The sequence below is a fragment of the Protopterus annectens genome, chromosome 4.part0, assembly GCF_019279795.1.
Source record: "Protopterus annectens isolate FY-2018-M chromosome 4.part0, PAN1.0, whole genome shotgun sequence".
Taxonomy (NCBI): domain Eukaryota; kingdom Metazoa; phylum Chordata; order Ceratodontiformes; family Protopteridae; genus Protopterus; species Protopterus annectens.
In genome coordinates this window covers 1404275794-1404296346 of record NC_056733.1, presented here as the reverse complement: position 1 = coordinate 1404296346, position 20553 = coordinate 1404275794, and positions in this window count along the sequence as shown.

Here is a 20553-nt window from a genome sequence, read left to right as displayed (position 1 = left end):
TGTAAGCACATTCCTGTTTAAAATCCTCGTCCAGGCTGACCATTCTGAAGTTTACCAACTGCCCCTTCACAACAGATTTCTTCTGATAGTGAGGGTGACAGCTGGTATAATGGAGGAAAGTGTTAGAATATGTTGGTTTTCTAAAGATGTTTGCTATAAACAAGTTTAAGTTGTAATTCTTACTAAGGTGGATGTCAAGGTAGTCGATACAGTCACAATTAAACATATGCGTAAATTGCAAAAACTCAGTAGTGTGGTTAAAATAATCAATAATTTGATGACTGACACTTTCGCTACCTTTAAATAAAATAAAGATGTCGTCCAGGAACCTTGTATAGTATATGAAGGACTCAAAGAACAAGTTGCCTTTAAAGACAAACTCAGATTCCCAGTACGCCATCACCAAGTTAGCTACACTTCCTCCACAAGGGGATCCCATGGCAACACCTATTTTTTGCAAATAGAATTCTTCACCGTGGAAAAAATAGTTGTTTGTTAATACTAAATCCAATAGGACGGAGACTAAGTCTGTTTCCCTGGTTGGAGCTTTATATTTCTTAAGCATAAGTCCAACCCATTCTAATGCTACCTCATGGGGGATACTGGTGTAAAGGTCTTTTACATCGATTGTGAGGAAGTTGTAGCTCTTGTCAAAAGGCACGGTGTCAATGTTTTTCAAAAAAGTCCAAGAATCTTTACAAATTTGAGTCTCCCTAACCAGATATTTTTGTAAGATTGCATCCAATACCTTAGCACAAGAGTAGGTTGGCGATCCCCTACTGTCTACCAAAGGTCTAAGTGGTGGATTCTCAATACTCTTGTGTATTTTAGGGATACCAAAGATACTTGGGTATCTAGGAAAAGACATTACTAGGTAGTTATATGTCTTTTGGTCTATAAGGGCATCTATAAACAAATCCTCAATACAGTTTCTGATGATACTGTAGGCCCTATTTACCTCACTACGTGAACTGTGTACATATGCTTCGGTGTTTAATAGTTTATACATTCTGTCATGGTAGTCACTCATGTTGAAAACAACTAATCCACCCCCCTTGTCAGGTTTACAAAACCTAAGCCGTTGGGTGGTAAGAAAGGACATTATTTCCTTTTCATCGTTGTTCAAGTTGGTAAGTGTGGACCTATTGTCTTTATAGGTGTTCATGTATCTTATGTCTAGTTCACAGCATTTCTCGAACAAGTCGAGAGCAGGATGTAATGGGGGGTTGTAGGTACTAGGGACATGGAAACTATCAGACAAACGAAACACATCACCCATCAAGACGTGGAGATTCAGTTTCCTAACAAACAATTTGATGTCCAAAATTGTGTTAGTCAAGTCCCATTGTTTAGATGGAACGAAAGTAAGCCCTTTAGATAATAGGTCAACTGTTTCAGACCTAATTTCTATGTCACTAAAATTGTACACTTTAAAATCACCCTTAGTATTTAAGATAATGGAAGGTACTAGTTTACTACTCTCCAAAGGGACAGACTCACAAAGACCACAAATAGACTCATTTAAAATGCTGTCAACAAAAAGCGGTTCTATAGTACTCGTGCTTGACTCAGATACAGTCTCAGTAATGTCCAAAACAGTGTCATAAGCATCATGATCGTCGTTTGGGTTTGACAATGAATCCATAACAGGTCGAGGGTTTATTTCCTGTAACCATTGTAGACCCATTTGTCTTTTACAACATTTTGTTGATAGTTCTTCTGCTTCGATTTGGCCCCGGTAAAGGGGCCCTGCTGAAAATTTGGGTCTCGTGCCTGTTGTCTGTCAGGTTGAGCGCTTCGAAGTCTATTGCGCCATGGGGTGCCCCTACCCCCTTGCCCTTGTTGGTTAGATAGCCCTAGATCGAAACTGATGTTGTCAGACTCAAAGTCATCAACAAGGTCACAAGGTCCTTGTTGGACGACATTCAGGTCCTTGTTATATTGGTAAGATTTTTTAGGGTTTACCATTCCCTTTCCCCAAACTTGGGCTACAGGTGGAATGGGGTAGGCAGTTCCTGAACCATCTGCTTTTATGTCCCTGTCAAGTTTTTTAATTTTATTAGACTCCAGTTTAGACATGTATTGGTCAATACTGTTAAATATATGGTCATAATCGTATTTGTATCTACCAAATTCATAGTGATTCAAAAGACACAATAAGGTGTATCTACCTATCCTAAACACTAACACTAAAAATTTGACCTATGACAACAGTGCCAACTTAGTAGATAAGAACTTATGTGACCAGGAAGGGAGTATTGTGCCATTTAGTGGCCGATTAAACAATGAGCTAAATACTGTTAAATTTATTACTACCTTCAATACAAAAAGCTCCTTATGTTCATCAATACTGAAGAAAAACTGGGACTTGTTTAAAATACAACCTGACCTATTTGAAAAACTAGGTGACCACCCTATGATTGTTTTCAGAAAAGGGCTTAACATAAAGAACCTGTTAGAAAAACATGATGCACCTATAGTGAGATGCCCTGGAATGTACAAATGTCACAACTGTAATTATTGTAACTATGTCCAGGAGGGTAACTCTTTTATTCTGAACAAACAAAACTTCAGGTTAAGGAACAAATTTGATTGTAACACTAACCACATTACTTATTTAGCTAAGTGTACATCCTGTTTAGCATTTTATGTTGGTAAGACTGAAAGAAGATTACGTGAAAGGATGTACGAACACCTTTATGCCATTAAAAAGGGGAAATTGGAGAACGCACTTGCTAAACACATGGCAGGTCACCCAAATCACAGTTTCAGGTTCATGGCAATTGACCATGTAAAAATCGACCCGAGAGGGGGTCCCAGAAACCTGAAACTGGAAGAATTGGAATTGAAATGGCAGGTAAAACTAAATGCATACAGCTTCCCAGGACTGAATGAGACTTGTTCAATTGGAAGCCTACTAAAACTAATTAGCTTGAAAAGATGAAGGTATCATTACTAGATACACTCCCCTGATGGATTTCATATATGTGTATATATACATTTTCCGTTTACTATACACACATATATTTGGTGTTTTAGATTTTTTATGGTCGTTATGTCTGTTATGTTTTTATGTTCTTTATGTCCTTTATGACTACTTCTTGTGGACTAGCTAGTTTTAATACACGTTATTATGAATTCATTAAAACTATTGACCACGACCTTCTTGACACTAGGTACGTCTAACTTAACACAACTAATTTAAGCATTAACACATAAATAATTATTACCAAAAATTATTAAAAATTTATACATAAAAAACTATTAAAATTTATTAAACATATTATAAACATTATCTGAACTTCTCAAGTACATGTGGTATGTGGGATTTACACCCACCTTCATGTATATTAGGTACTTTCATACATTTTTTGTAGCGCTTTCTGTAGTATTATCTTATACATACAATTGTGTGATTTTACCTTTTTGCTACGTTTTAAATTTGCTGTGCAACTATTATTTTAACTTAACAAACACTAAATATTAAATATTAATTTAATTAACATTAAACTTTAGTAGCACCACCAAACACCGTAGTATATTCATTTATTGTTCTATAATTATCTATAAATATATAAAAACAACATAAAAACAATAATATATAACTTCTCTTTCCTAAATTGGGTCATAAATTCTTTTTCCTAAACTGGTTCACAAACTGAATTTATAATGTTTTCTGATATGATTTTCAAACTTATAACAACTTTTGGGTTGCTTGAGGTTCTTACCTCATACACAACGACATGGGTCGGTTTAGAATATTGTTTTACGGTAAAACCACAATTATGTTTCAATAGCTGTACAAATGTAAGCAGTACTGTGTATTGTAGTTCAGTAAAAGGTTGCAACATGCAACATATTCCACAGAATTTACTTTTACTCTAATCGATCGTTTTATTTACTTGTGTTGTAAGTACACTTACTAGGTTGTTTAGTTTGCCACCACTAATTGGTTACTGTTCTTTTGAACAGTTCTTTTGAACAGTTCCTTTTAAATGTATCCACTTCTTAAAATGTTTTTTAATGTCAATTAAGACTAATTGAATTATTGCTTGAAGACCTTAACGAGGGTTATGCCTTTATAAGGATCAAGCTGTCAGTGGTCTTTGTTTCATGTTCTGAAGAAGTCAGCTTATTAAACTGATGAAAAGCGCTTAAATAAATCTTTTCTGACTGCCTGGAGTTGTTCACTGCTCGTTTTTGTGGTTCTGAGTTTGGCTTCGTTATTTTGGATTCCTCATTACCAGAATTAACAGAACATGCTGGAGGGATAGGTTCATAACCCAGAGACTGCCCATGCTATGGAATAGACTTCCCATACATGTCAAGCAGAGCACCTTGTTGATCCTCTTCAAGAGAAATCTTGATGAGTGGATGGGAAACAGTAAATTCACTCTAGTGGCTCCAGTCGACAGAGGCACTGGGAACCAAGGTGGCGCTATGCCAGGGAAATCCTATGGCAAGGCTTGTAAAGGCTTCAGGGCCATTAGCCTAGTGCACACCTATGAACCCATGAACCTATGATTGCAAGAACGTAAATCAATAACTTTCAATAAACACCAGAATTCAATCATCAGAAATGTAAAATTAAACTGTAGGATATTCTAGAAAAAACGCTATCTTAATAACTAAGCTTTCCTAATCTAACTAGAGAATACTGTCCCTGATCTATTCTAAGACATAATAGCAAGACAAAGGCAGGTGTATAGTGTTTGTGAGTTCTCTTTTCTTTGGGTATCACTGCACAGCACTGTAACTGATCGCAACTCTTCACAAACTGCCCAGTACTGAGTAACTGCATAGTGCTTAGCTAACAGCTCAGCTTATCAGTCTCAAATGTCTTATTTTTAAAAATAACAGTCAGTTGTTTAAAAAAGTTCTTTTTCCTGTCAATCAGCTGTTGAAATAATCATCTAGCAATCAGGAACATCCTAATGACATTACCTACTGTTCAGCTGATTCTCCACAGTACTTCAGAATGTCCCTCATAAACATGTGCAATTAGAAATGTATTGCAACACTGACAGATTCTTTGAACATTCTGTATAAACAGGGAAATATTCAACATTTCAAAAACTTATTTACAATTCACAATTAGACATGCTGGCATACAATGTAAGTTAATCAGAAAATATGCACAAATCTCCTGCCAGACACGCTAACACAGATGACAGTGTTTTCAGTTTCCTCACAAGTGGAATACATTTAGTCATCTTATGCCTGGTGTACAATAAATAATCATTTTTTCCACAAACCCTCTATTGTCTCCTTCTGCCACAGTTTTGTCAAAATCAACACTCTCTCCTGGTAGGATTACATCTTTACTATTAAATGTCTAGTTTGCTTTCTCATGGCCAGGTTTAGAGCATGCACACAATGTGCCCTTTCAATTAACAACTCCTTCTGTAAAATACTAGTCCAGTTGCTTATTTGTGCTTTCATAAAATTAATACAATCTCTTCTTTCTAGCTGGTACAGCAGAAAATCTCAGGTTGTCCAAATGTGCTCTGTCCTCTAATTCCATTATTTTTTTAAACATCTCTTCTTGAGCAGTGTCATATTCAGCCAGACTTTTCTTCATTTTGACCCTCTGATTTCTGCAGTGTTTTATCATCTCATCTGAATACCTCTTTAAAGCTTCTTCCATTTTTTCCAGCCTTTTCTTATTTGAGTTAATATACTCCATTGGTGCTTCATTTATTTCAATCAGCTCTGAGTACATTTGACTTATTTCTCCTCTAGGTTACAGGACGTCATGTCTTGCACCAAAGCTGGAGATTGCACTGTTTTTTACAGAAAAGCTGCAGAATCTTCCCACTCAGTATTTTTTCTTCACCTTTTGTGATTGATTGTCTTTCAGGTTCTCTTAATTTCTTTTTTGCAGGCATTCAGGCAGTGCACTTACTAGCCAGTTACTAAATTTCACCCAAAAAGTACAAGTTACTGGCTCTCTCTTCTAAGTTTCTATTTTCACACTAGGAGAGCTGAAATTAAGCTTACTCACTGTGCAGCCATCTTGGAAGTCCAGCCAGGCATGAATGTTGATCAAGGTAGGAGAATGGCATTAAATCGAGAGAGACAGTAACAGATGATACAATACATAGACCTTATGTAGAAAATGGGAAGGGGGGGGGGTGTGCTGCTGCTGATGTTCCTCTCTTCTTTTTCCATATGCCAGTTATGCTATCAGTATGATTCCCTTCTACATGGAATTCCTTGAATTATCTAATAATCACATTCTGAGATATGTCACTTGCAGACCTTACACCAAACAGAAGTATACTTTTTGAGGAATACATGGAAAAAAACACTTGTTATGCTGGGAGACTCTGAATTCAGGTAGTGGCATCCCAGTCTTATACCTAAATGTATTGTGGGCATTATTCATATGCATGTGTGTGTGTGTGTGTGTGTGTGTGTGTGTGTGTGTGTGTGTGTGTGTGTGTGTGTGTGTGTGTGTGTGTGTGTGTGTGTGTATGTGTGTGTGTTGCCTTGATTGTGCACTGCATGTCTATATACATGTAAACTTAACCTGGTTTATTTAGCTTTAGAGGTGTCTTTGTGGGTGGCATTCATAAAATTGTCTCTGTTTTCAATAATGTCATTTTTCAAAGGTTTATAATGTGCATTTCATGAAAGTTATTAAACTTTTAAACTCATTTTATGCATTCTTATATAAACAATGTGGTATTCTTGGGTGTGCTGTTTGAATCATTTCATTGACTAGTCAAAATGAAGCATCTCATAGAAGTTACTTTTTAATTGTCAACATTCTGAGTAAATCTTTCTACTCATTCACCTGTTATCTAACCAAGTAAAACTTTTAAGTCTGCATTATTTTGTGTTGAATGACACACAGTGATCAGTTCATTAATTATGATTCTTCAACATATAAATTGTGTTATGCTATCTGCCCTCCCTGTTTTAACTCCAGATGTGTAATTTTCCAGTACTAGTAATGAAATACACAAATTACATGCAAATACCTTGCTTATTATTGGGTTAAAATGTGTTCTGAGACATAACTTGTTGCATATGTGCCCATTTGTAGATGAAATGAATCAGCAAGTGCATTCCTTTGTAAGAGATTGCAGCCTGGCTTTAGTAGGTGATGCGCATGATCAGGTGATGGCCTCTGCGCCAATCAGTGCCCTCCACTTGCTAACTGCATGCAGCTTTCTGTTTAGTACTTCCAAGTACCACTGTCATGGCGACCACCTACTATAAATCCCTACATCATGTGGGTGTGGTCCCTTTACCTTTCCAGTGTGATGGACATCCTTTCTGTGTGTGGGCATCAGTGTTACAGACAGCAGGTAGCAATACCTCTTACAGGAGAACTGGCACACTCAGGCCAGCTACATATTTGTAGGAGGTTCCAGAACTACAGACAGAGTGTGAGTAGAGTTGTGTTATGCTTTGTATAGTACTGGTGTTACAGGGTGTGTGTACATACTAGTTTACCTTGGAATGCAGTCTGTCTGCATAGCTCCCAACTGTGGGCCTATCGTCTTGGTGGGCAGAGGTGTGCCTATCATGTTTTGTCTGTCCACCACACAGGTCCTGTGTCAGATATTTCACTGGCAGTGTGTGTGTTGAGTGCTATCAGTACATGGCTACATCCATTTATGTTTCTAACCTCAATTCCCTGACTAAAGGTATGTTGCAAACTATCCTGTAACACCAGCGACTTGCTTAGTGTATGGCACCAGTTTTCCACATATGGGCCTGTGTTCCAGCCTCTGTCCTCCACCTACATGCCAAGCTTTGCACATAATAGATGCTGTCAGGGGGTGTTCTGTAGTGGGCTGTGAGTATATCATGCTGCTATTGCTGCCATCAGTCCACTGCTGTTCTATCCACCACACATACAGTGGGGCTGGGGCCATATAAGTGTGGGCTTTACCTACACAATACTTGTGTGATCTTATGCACTCCAGAGGCCAGTGTATGTAACAGTGGTATATGACTGGTGGGTCCGCTGGGACCGGCCTTCCCAAGCGTGCTATAATGTTTAGATTTCATCATCATTTGTGGGTTAGTAATAGTCAACACATTCCAGGGTTAGGTATAATAGCATGCATAGATATTCCCATTAACCCAGACACCAGATATGGAACAGTTGCATAGCCAGCAGAACATATGCATATATGGGACCACAGTGGTAATAAGAACAGCATACAGGTACATTGATGGCACCATGCCACCAATGTTGGAATAATTCAATATAGCACATGCATGGGAACCATCAAAATATTTATCAATCAATTGGCCATTATCAGAACATAGGTGTCATTACATACTGGTTGGGGTGGGTATGCTGATTATTGTTGGAGATATGGTGGGGGGGAGAGAAAGATGTCAATTAGCAACTAGTATTATATTCCTGTAGCCCACATTACTTTCCTAGTCAATGCTGTTATCTGTACCTTACAAGTCCAAAACAATTGCACTAGGTCCACAAAGATCACAGTAAATGCATAAGTATTACTGACCTGCCTCTCGTCGCAACCTCGCCAGGTGACTGATGTGGGCGTCCTGGTTCACGGCCCACTCCACTGCAGCGGTGGGGGACATAAGTCAAATATTTAGCCATACCTTTCCATGATATACCTGAGCTGGCAATTATTACACACATACTGGGGTGATACTTACTCACAACTGGAACATCCCCTGACGCTCTTGCCTCCTGGAGCCACTCCTCCAAGAGGTCCCCTCTACACTGCTTCAGGTCGGCATAGTGGTGCCTGACCTGCTCTCCAGTTCGGGGTATGCCAGTGGTCACGGGTGAGACGGTACCAGGCCTCCATCTTATATTGGGAGCCCTGGTACTGGCCCTGAAGCAGTCTCTGAGCATGGTCTTTAACTAGGAGTCCTGCCATGACCTTGGACTCCTGGATGCACCAGTGCTGTGCCCAGAAGTGCACACCTTCTCCCCTTACTGCCATAGTGCCTGCAAGGGGAAGCTACAACCAGTTATGAGATGTATTCCCACCTCTTGGGTTTAAGTAGGGCCAATTTCCCACACTTTTCCATGACTGGCCGGTTTTGAAAAGGCTAAGCTATTAGCAAACCTGCTTAACGAAGGTTGGCATTGTTTAAAGGGGTATAACACTGGGCACATTGAGTTAGCTGGCCTACACATTGCTTACACCTCCTAAGCTGGCCTGTGCAATGCTTAGTGTTGCTTACATTAGACTTTGCATTATTTTTTCTTTTTGGCATTGATTTCTTATTCATTACAACTTATATATCTGCCTGGTATCCATGATTAATGTGTACGTACACTCTATGGGGTCCTTGTGTTTTATTGGGGACTTCAACACTCTATTACAATTACACCTCACTTCTGGGCTTACTGCTGTACTCCAGTTCACATATTTATGTTATCTAGTGGGTTATGGAACATATGACTGTATACTGATTTCTGTCACAGGTTCAGTTTGGTTTTACTATGGTGAGGACATGTTTGCTGATACCTCATTTTTCTGTACTTCTGTGATGGCTTGGTGGTTAACTACTGTCACTATAGTATATAGGGACATGGGTTTGAGACCTGCATGGTTGTTTATTTTGTTGATGGCCAGAACAAGGGCCGTTGGATACAGAGTGGTTAAGGCACTTTTGAGTAGTTGTAAGCGGGTTTGCGAGATGGTAAGCACTGCTAACCTGCCGTTACATCTGCTTACAGAGAGTTAGCATATAAATTGCTTAACCAGTGTAGGCATTGCTTACCGCCATGCAAACAGCCTTAAGCCTGCTTACTAGTGCTTAAATATGCTTACTACTACTTATTTGTGCTTAAACTTGCTTACTAGTGCCTTATTCATTATGACACTGACACCTCACGTGCATTTACTGCAGTACTCCACTTCATGTAAATATGTTATTTAGTGGGTTATGCAACATAAATATTACTCATAAGGTGCTTTGCCATGGAAAATGGAATGTGGTGCAGTGGGACTCGAACCAGGAATGCCTGCTTAATAGGCAAATGCTCTGCCCACTACACTAGTGCTATGCTGATTCATTTGAATATATCTTCCTTGTTATCCTCTTCAGCCATTTAAGCTGTATTAACTGTAGCTAAGCGATGGGCACACTTACGCACCTACGGTTAGCTTTAATCGGATTTTTTAAAAAAATTAAGGGTTTCTTCATTTTATTTATGTATACTCTTGCTGTTGTACACAAGGGGGACTGTTGTTGGGGATATGCGGTCACCTGTGAGCGGCCTCGCACATTTCAAACCCCTTTCTGCTGTTCTTCCTTGCGGGGGCGTGTTTATGCTGACAGCTCTGCTCTCAGACACGCCCCCTGCACTCTTACACACTCCGTGTAAGCCTAGGAGCACAGGCAGTGTGCCTCATTATTATGCATGGCGTGCTGCCATCCTGCTCCTAAACGGCCGCCTCCATGCAGGACTAAGCTAGTCCTGTACGGCGGAATAGTAAATCCGGGGGAGGGTACCTGTTTATTTTAGTACCCCATTACACTCAAAAATAACTGAGAAAATGTTACTTTATAGCATGCAGATTATATCTTGCATTATAAGAACACTACTAAGAACAAAACACATTATAAAAACACTACTATTAAAATCAAAATTCTGTTTTACTTACAGTTATCTCTTTCCTTCCCCCATCCTAAATGTTCTTCCAGACATTAATGGCATGAACTACAGCATATGCTTTAGAGTCCCATACAAGTTTAACAAAGTCAAAAAAGTCCAATATTTCCAGGTTTTCTTTTTCTGTCATGTTTCATATTTCATATAATGAATGCTTTGTAATCCCATATTTATTTAATAATTTCTGAGTTGCTAGTTTTATTCCTGTTGATCTCCATCTCCCAAATCCAGTATCTGCTTTATTTCCAATGTACTCCCAGTTCTTCTAATTAACTCTTGTGTTTTTTTTCTCTATCAAGCATTTTCCATTGAAACTTTGGAAAAGGTTTCACTGGCATAGTCTCTCTGTGGTCTTCATTACTAGAAGAACAAGAAGCAGGACAAACTTTTGTATTTCTTCCTAAGTATGTTTTGCATCAAAAATTTATTTTGCCCCTCCGGGAAAGAATATTTTGAAGATAGCTGGATACAGTAGTTTGAATCTCATGCTTGCTTCTTAACATTCCTTGCTATATCCCACAGGACTGCCACCAATTAAATGTGACACTCGGCCAATACCTCACCAAACTGCCAACAATAAATGTGATGTCCCTTACTATATTGGGTCAGTAACTAAGGAACTTCAATTCTCACTACTGACGCCAATGTCAGACTGTAACTTAAACAGGAGTAATATTTCACCATTTTCCCCTAAGAACACAACAAGAACATGCTCAATAATCTGGGACTCGACTGTATACTTCTGTTCACCCCTAAAGTAACTCATTATACACCAGAGCAACGTGTCCCAGTTTAAGACTTCTGATACACTCACACTCAAAGTAAATTTAAATCTTTCACATCCAAACACTTCTGGGAAAACCTGACACAGATTTCTAGCTGTGCCCTTTCCCCAAAATAATATGGTAATGCTGCCACCAATTAATGTGTCTTCATGCCCTTCTAAAGGGGTGTCTAATTATGAAAATTAAATATCAAACTAAATGATAGCTATGACCAGAAGTGACCAGGCTTTTGAGGTGACCTGGGGAGTATCAAACAGGTATAAGCACTCTCTAATCTCTAAAGAACACATTGATTTCCAGCCACAATGTAAATTAATGAAAAACATTTAATAATAAGCAATCTGTGGGTCATGCTGTTCAATGCTAGAAGTCTAAATCTCAAAATGCACTCACTCAAAGCACTCCTTAAAATGGAGAACATCGACACTTGTGCTGTAACAGAGACCTGGGTCAAGGCAGCAGAAAACACCCCTGCACTACCAGGCTATAACTCATTCCACACCTTTCAGCCCCAGAACTTGGACTGAAGCTCCAAAGGTGGTGGTGTTTCCATATTTATAAAGGATGTCCACACCTCCAGACTGGTAGCCCAGCATAATGCATCAGAGATACTTCAGGTGCAGCTAACACTGGGTAAGACAGCGATTCAGGTCATAGCCTGCTATAGGTCCCAAACCATGTCCCAAGACTCACACTCCATGTTCATAAGCAACCTGGAGAATATTAGGGGCCAACCTAATACTCTCTTACTAGGTGACTTTAACTACCCCTCCATTAACTGGGAAAACTACTCTTGTACCAATACACTTGCTCAACGTTTCCTGGAGTTCATTAATTCCAGTGCCCTGGACCAGCTCATTCTTACCCCCACTAGAGATAGCAACATCCTTGACCTGGTCATTACTAACATGGGTGACTGTTACTCTACACCAATAGTCAGCTCCTCCCTGGTTAGATACGACCACAAACTAATCACCTTGAAATTCCACATCCCTCACACCCCCCACCCCCTGCAAAGGTAACCACCATGAAAAACTTCTCCAAAGCTAACGTTGGGCTCCTAAAAACAGACATGGCTAACTTCACAGCACCCATGCAAATGGAGAATAGTTGTATGACCACCGAATCATACACCAATGCACTGTACGAACACGTACACAAATGTATGGATCTCACCATACCTAATAAAACCAAGATGCTCTCCTCCAAAAAAAGGAAGCCAATCTGGTGGTCCCCTGCCATAAACAAACTCTACAACAGAAGGAGGAAACTGATGCGGAATAAGGTGAAGTCCCAAGACTGGAAAAACTCCCTTATCAGCCTCAACAAAAAGTTGAGATCCCTCATCAAATCCTCTAAAGCTAGCTATGAAAACAGAATTGCAGCAGATAGTAAAGATAACCACAAGGCCTTCTATAGTTATGTAAAGAATCTCCATGGTAATACCCAGAATTGGTCTGAGCTACTGCACAATGGTACCTCCTATACCGAGCCAACAGATATTGCCAGTATACTGGCTGACCGATTCAGTCCCAACTTTACCCCTCTCCCCCCAAAGGACCAATCACAATACCAGTAGATTGTCAGGCACCCAGTATTACTCCTGCACAGGTTAAAACAGCACTGTCCAAGGCCACGAATACAGCTTCTATGACACCTGACAATATCCCTGGCTGTGTTCTACATGAACTACAAAGTAACTGGCACCTCACCTGTGTGTCCTGTTTAATCACAGCCTCACTTCAGGCTTTGTCCCTACCGAATGGTGCACTGCTATAGTCATCCCTCTCCACAAAGGAGGAGCGACTACAGACCCTGGGAACTATTGCCCCATTAGCCTGACAATTGTGATATGCAAAGCTATGAAATGCATCATCATGGACCTAATAAACAAGGATATAGGGAATCTCCAAACTCTGGATCCCTCACAGTTTGGTTTTGTGAAGGGTAGATCATGCCTGCTCAACTTGGTTGACTTCTTTGAGTCGGTCATCAGAGCTGTGGATGAAGGCAAGGTGGTTCATACAGTCTACCTTGATCTGGCTTAGGCTTTTGATACCATTCCCCACTCAAGAATCATTGAAAACCTCACTAAGCTAGGCATCAACCCCTATATCACTAGGTGGGTTGCAGACCAAGCTGACTCCAAGTCAGACTGCTGACTAATCATGAGTGGAGTCCCACAGGGTTTGGTCCTGGGTCCTCTCCTGTTTGGTATCTACTTCTCTGAAATCCAGGCAACATGAAGGGACTCTGGCTGACAAAGTTCGCAGACAATTGCAAGTTGGGAGCTATTATTAACTCCCCAAGTGATGTTGACATCCTGCAGAATGGCCTCACTGAGACCAGCAACTGGTATCAGAACCATGGCCTTAAGTTCAATACCAAAAAATGTGTCATCATCCCCTTTGGGAAAAACCCAGTTCCCATGAATTACCACATTGATGGTAGTCTACTGAACACAGAAGGCATTATAAGAGATCTGGGAACACAGGTTGACAGCAACCTCTCTTTTGATCACCACATTGCCACTGTGGTCAGAAAGTCCTTCTATGTGGCACATCTCATTACTAAGGGTTTTGCATCCAGGAAGAAAGAGGTCATTGTCTCCTTCTACTCTTCCCTCATTAGGCCAATTATTGAGTACAATGCCCCATTTGGCATGTACCTCACTAGACACCTACAACAACTGGAGAGGCCACAAAAGTACATCACAAATACGATCCTAGGCCTTAAACACTTGTCCTATATGGACAGACTCAAAAAACTCCAACTATTCTCTTGCTCATATCGCCTACTTAGAGGTGACCTCTGCTTGATTTACAAAGCCATGTCTGACTCAGCTCTGTTAAAAATGCTACATCTAAAGAAATCCCAATCCCTCTGCACCACACGCTCTAGAGACCTCAACCTCATTACCAAAATTAACAGAACATGCTGGAGGGACAGGTTCATAACCCAGAGACTGCCTATGCTATGGAATAGACTTCCCATACATGTCAAGCAGAGCACCTTGCTGACCCTCTTCAAGAGAAATCTTGATGAGTGGATGGGAAACAGTAAATTCACTCTAGTGGCTCCAGTCGACAGAGGCACTGGGAACCAAGGTCGGGTGGCACTATGCCAGGGAAATCCTATGGCAAGGCTTGTAAAGGCTCCATGGCCATTAGCCTAGTACACACATATGAACCCATGAACCTATGATTGCAAGAATGTAAATCAATAACTTTCAATAAACACCAGAATTCAATCATCAGAAATGTAAAATTAAACTGTAGGATATTCTAGAAAAACGCTATCTTAATAACTAAGCTTTCCTAATCTAACTAGAGAATACTCTCTCTGATCTATTCTAAGACATAATAGCAAGACAAATGCAGGTTTATATTGTTTGGTGAGTTCTCTTTTCTTTGGGTGTCACTGCACAGCACTGTAACTGATCACAACTCTTCACAAACTGCCCAGCACTGAGTAACTGCATAGTGCTTAGCTAACAGCTCAGCTTAACAGTCTCAACTGTCATATTTTTAAAAATAACAGTCAGTTGTTTGAAAAAGTTATTTTTCCTGTCAATCAGCTGTTCAAATAATCATCTAGCAATCAGGAACATCCTAATGACATTACCTACTGTTCAGCTGATTCTCCACAGTACTTTAGAATGTCCCTCATAAACATGTGCAATTAGAAATGTATCACAACACTGACAGATTCTTTGAACATTCTGTATAAGCAGGGAAATATTCAACATTTCAAAAACTTATTTACAATTCACAATTAGACATGCTGGCATACAATGCAAGTTAATCAGAAAATATGCACAAATCTCCTGCCAGACACGCTAACACAGATGACAGTGTTTTCAGTTTCCTCACAAGTGGAATACATTTAGTCATCTTATGCCTGGTGTACAATAAATAATCATTTTTCACAAACACTCTATTGTCTCCTTCTGCCACAGTTTTGTCAAAATCAACACTCTCTCCTGGTAGGATTACATCTTTACTATTAAATGTCTAGTTTGCTTTCTCATGGCCAGGTTTAGAGCATGCACACAATGTGCCCTTTCAATTAACAACTCCTTCTGTAAAATACTAGTCCAGTTGCTTATTTGTGCTTTCTTAAAATTAATACAATCTCTTCTTTCTAGCTGGTACAGCAGAAAATCTCAGGTTGTCCAAATGTGCTCTGTCCTCTAATTCCATTATTTTTTTAAACATCTCTTCTTGAGCAGTGTCATATTCAGCCAGACTTTTCTTCATTTTGACCCTCTGATTTCTGCAGTGTTTTATCATCTCATCTGAATACCTCTTTAAAGCTTCTTCCATTTTTTCCAGCCTTTTCTTATTTGAATGTTAATATACTCCATTGGTGCTTCATTTATTTTAATCAGCTCTGAGTACATTTGACTTATTTTTCCTCTAGGTTACAGGACGTCATGTCTTGTACCAAAGCTGGAGATTGCACTGTTTTTTACAGAAAAGCTGCAGAATCTTCCCACTCAGTATTTTTTCTTCACCTTTTGTGATTGATTGTCTTTCAGGTTCTCTTAATTTCTTTTATGCAGGCATTCAGGCAGTGCACTTACTAGCCAGTTACTAAATTTCACCCAAAAAGTACAAGTTACTGGCTCTCTCTTCTAAGTTTCTATTTTCACACTTGGAGAGCTGAAATTAAGCTTAATCACTGTGCAGCCATCTTGGAAGTCCAGCCAGGCATGAATGTTGATCAAGGTAGGAGAATGGCATTAAATCGAGAGAGATAGTAACAGTTGATACAATACATAGACCTTATGTAGAAAATGGGAAGGGGGGTTGTTGCTGCTGCTGATGTTCCTCTCTTCTTTTTCCATATGCAAGTTAGCAGTATGATTCCCTACTACATGGAATTCCTTGAATTATCTAATAATCACATTCTGAGATATGTCACTTGCAGACCTTACACCAAACAGAAGTATACTTTTTGAGGAATACATGGAAAAAAACACTTGTTATGCTGGGAGACTCTGAATTCAGTTAGTGGCATCCCAGTCTTATACCTAAATGTATTGTGGGCATTATTCATATGCGTGTGTGTGTGTGTGTGTGTGTGTGTTGCCTTGATTGTGCACTGCATATCTATATACATGTAAACTTAACCTGGTTTATTTAGCTTTAGAGGAGTCTTTGTGGGTGGCATTCATAAAATTGTCTCTGTTTTCAATAATGTCATTTTTCAAAGGTTTATAATGTGCATTTCATGAAAGTTATTAAACTTTTAAACTCATTTTATGCATTCTTATATAAACAATGTGGTATTCTTGGGTGTGCTGTTTGAATCATTTCATTGACTAGTCAAAATGAAGCATCTCATAGAAGTTACTTTTTAATTGTCAACATTCTGAGTAAATCTTTCTACTCATTCACCTGTTATCTAACCAAGTAAAACTTTTAAGTCTACATTATTTTGTGTTGAATGACACACAGTGATCAGTTCATTACTTATGATTCCTCAACATATAAATTGTGTTATGCTATCTGCCCTCTCTGTTTTAACTCCAGATGTGTAATTTTCCAGTACTAGTAATGGAATACACAAATTACATGCAAATACCTTGCTTATTATTGGGTTAAAATGTGTTCTGAGACATAACTTGTTGCATATGTGCCCATTTGTAGATGAAATGAATCAGCAAGTGCATTCCTTTGTAAGTTTATCAATGACAATGTCACTTCTGGTTTACTTCGTCTATTATTTTCATCAATTGCACAATCATATGTCATACTGCTTTCATCTTCATCACACTTGCTGCCTGCTATTTGTACTGATCTCCTCTTTTTATGTACAGTCTATTGATTAGGCCATCTATTATACCTTCCTGTATTCTTGTATTATGTCTTCACCTTACATTGCATCTTCAGTGTATTCACTGATTTTATATACCTTTGCAAAGAGATGCAACTTACCACATACTTTACAGATTCTTCCTATTGTTAGACATTCTGTATGGATATGACCATGACAGAAACCATATTGGTTGTATGTTTCCCATCCTCTATATTAAATGTCTTACAATCTCATTGTATCATGGCTATGGGTAGTTTCTTGTTTCTCTAACCATTGTTCATCTTTATTTAAGTTGTATGGTTTGTGTTTTTTCTTTTTTGTACTCTTTGCCTGTATCTCTGACACATTTTATGATCTTGCATAGTCAAGTAAGCTTTCTAATGTCAAATCTTATTCAGATGACTATAGGTGTATACTAGGCTAATTACCACTGGGGCCCTTATAAGTCTAGCGGTGCAGCACAAATGTGACCCACAAATGTGATTTATACAGGGGTGATTTACTGACTGCCTCTGGCTGTCAGAAACAGGAGTGAATTTCCTATTACCCATCCACTGGTCCAAGTTCAGCTTTAAAATGGATAGGGAAAAACTCTGCTTCACATGGATGGGGAGCCTGTTCCAGAGAATGTGAATTCTCTGAAGAACATATCTGTCTCTCCAACATGTCCTATTTATGTCACAAGGAAACTTTCATTTTTTTTAATCTAGTAGTTTTGATGCTGTTTGTTTTGCAGATGTGCAAAAAGTTCATCAAAACAAGGTCCCAGGGATTCCCTGTATGCCAGACAAAAATCACCTCTCAGAAGTCTGCACGATACCGAATAAAGAGACAGAGTTTTGAGGTGATCATCTTAGGACATTGTTTTAACTCCCCAGATTCTTTTTTGGAAGGAACCTTTGTAGACATTCCAGTTGCATGTATCTGGTCAGGTACGTACTGAAGAGGTCATTATACTGTATGATGGGTCTGATGGGGGCTGAATACAATGGTATGATGACCTGTCTGAACCTAGACGCCATGCCCTTGCTTATAAGTTGCACAACATAGAAGCATTTTCTTACTATCTAGGACACATACTGGTCGAAGGCTAGGTTACTGTTTACATAAGTTCACAGATCCCTGACTAGTGAATCAAATTTTAAGGGTGTTTTATTAATGACGTAGTTACCTGGGTGGAAGACTTCCCAAAAGGTACTATAATGCATTTCTTGGTATTGAGTTTTAAGCCGTGGCTTTAACACCAAGTGTTTGTCTGTTTTAGACCTTCCTGAAGGGTGTTCTCATCTTTTGGGGATTCGACGATTGCTCCCAGTTTGCAATCATCTGCGAACTTGGCCAGTCAAAGGCCTTTGACATTAGCTTTGACATCTGACAAGTAGATATCAAAGAGGAGTAGGCCAAGCACAGAGGCCTGGGGGACTCCACTGGTGACTGGCCTCTTTGTGGAGGTGGCTTCACCAGTTCTAACCTCTTGGCTCCTATCAGTGAGCCAGCTAGCTATCCAGCATGTTATAAAAGAGTTTATACCTTGTTACACAAGTTTACTGACAATGCCCAGGAGGGGCATTGTATCAACTGCTTTAGCTAGATCTAGGTAGGCAGTATGCACCATTTTCCCCTCATCCATTGCCTTAGTAACCTTTTCAAAGAGGTCCACCAGATTCAGTAAGTATGACCTTCCTTTGACAAAGCCAAACTGCAGATCTACTGTCTGGAGGTCTCCTATATCCTTGTTGATAATTTCCATGATAATTCTTTCCATTGTTATGCAAATAAGACTAGTCAGACTAATGGTCCGCAGTTTCCAGGATCTGTTGAAGATCCTTCTTTATGAAGGGAGATGGCCATTGCAGTCCTCAAGTTTATATGGTATTATAGTCATATAATAGGCTATTATAGTCAAATAATGATTCTGGCAGTCCTGATAGGTCATATTTTGGACTATTCAGGAGGCATCCTGGAATGTTATCAGGGACCCTTGAGGCTGTGTTCTTGGTTTCAGTGAGTGTAGCTAGTACATGCTCCATAGTTATAGTAGGAGGGGTCATGTTTGAGGGTATTTTTGAGGGGCTGGTTGAGGGTGAGAGGGGGTAAAGTTGGAAATTAATTTGACTGCTAACAGGTTTGATATATTTCCAAACTCAGAGAATGTGGCACCATTAACCACCAGTTCAGCACATTGGGGGGCTACCTTAACCTCAAAGTTGACTTTGCTTGACCTAATTAGCCTGCTTAGTTGCCTATTTACTTTAATGAGAGCGTTTCTATTTTTGTGGGAATTGCCCTTTCTGATTTTTTGCCATGAGTTTTTTACTTTTGTTGTATATCCTGTTTAATTTGGGATGCCATCAGGGTGGTTTGTTTCTAGGGCTAGTCCTGGGCTTACTGATGGTAGGTATAGCAGCCTCTTTGCAGTCGTTGGTTGCACAGGGTTTCTGAGTGCAAATTCAACATAGGCTTCTGTGTTCTCTGGGTTTGGAGTGGATTGAATTTTGACACTCCATTACTTAATAAAAGGTAATTTGCCATGGAATAGTTCCTAACTTTTACTGGTTTTAATTGGTATATAGAGTTGATTCTAATTTTAAAGCAGACAGCTTTATGGTTGGAACTTACCAGGGAGGCCGAGACATTGGGGGGGGCAGTGTTCCTCCATATTCGTAAGCATGAGGGCCAGTTAATGAACATAGTTAGCCTCCATAATCTGTTTCACACCATTCTGACATGAGTTTGTGCACAATATCATGCCCCTTATCTCTTCTAATCTCACATAAGACCTTCAGCTCCTCTAATATTTAGTCATACTCTTTCCCCTATATACCTTCTACCTTTCTGTCAGCTTTCTTTTCCATATATGGCTGTCCAAACTACATGCAGCACTCAGGGCATGGTCCCAATATTACTCCCCCGAGGATACACCCTAACATGGCACTCAGGGTATGGTCCAAACATTATTCCCTTGAGGATACACCCTAACATTCTTTTTTGTTGCCCCTGCCCTCTTACTCTGCTCCTGGTAGTGTTATATACACCAAAGGATTCTTTTCTTATTTTGTTGCTATCAGTTCAGCTCCTCCCCATCTGATACACCAGCATTGCTGTGGCCCAAATGCAGTATTTTGCATTTGTTTGCGTTGAATCTGAGGTGCCACCTCTCTTATCTCAGAAGCAGTCTGCCTCTCTGTTTGTCTACCCCCCCCTCTCCAGTACTCATCTGCTTTGTCATTTAGCCCCCCCAATATATTAAATCACTGCATGTGCACATCGACCTTCCTGTGCTGAGCTGCTGAGGACCAGACCCAAGTCTAGCAG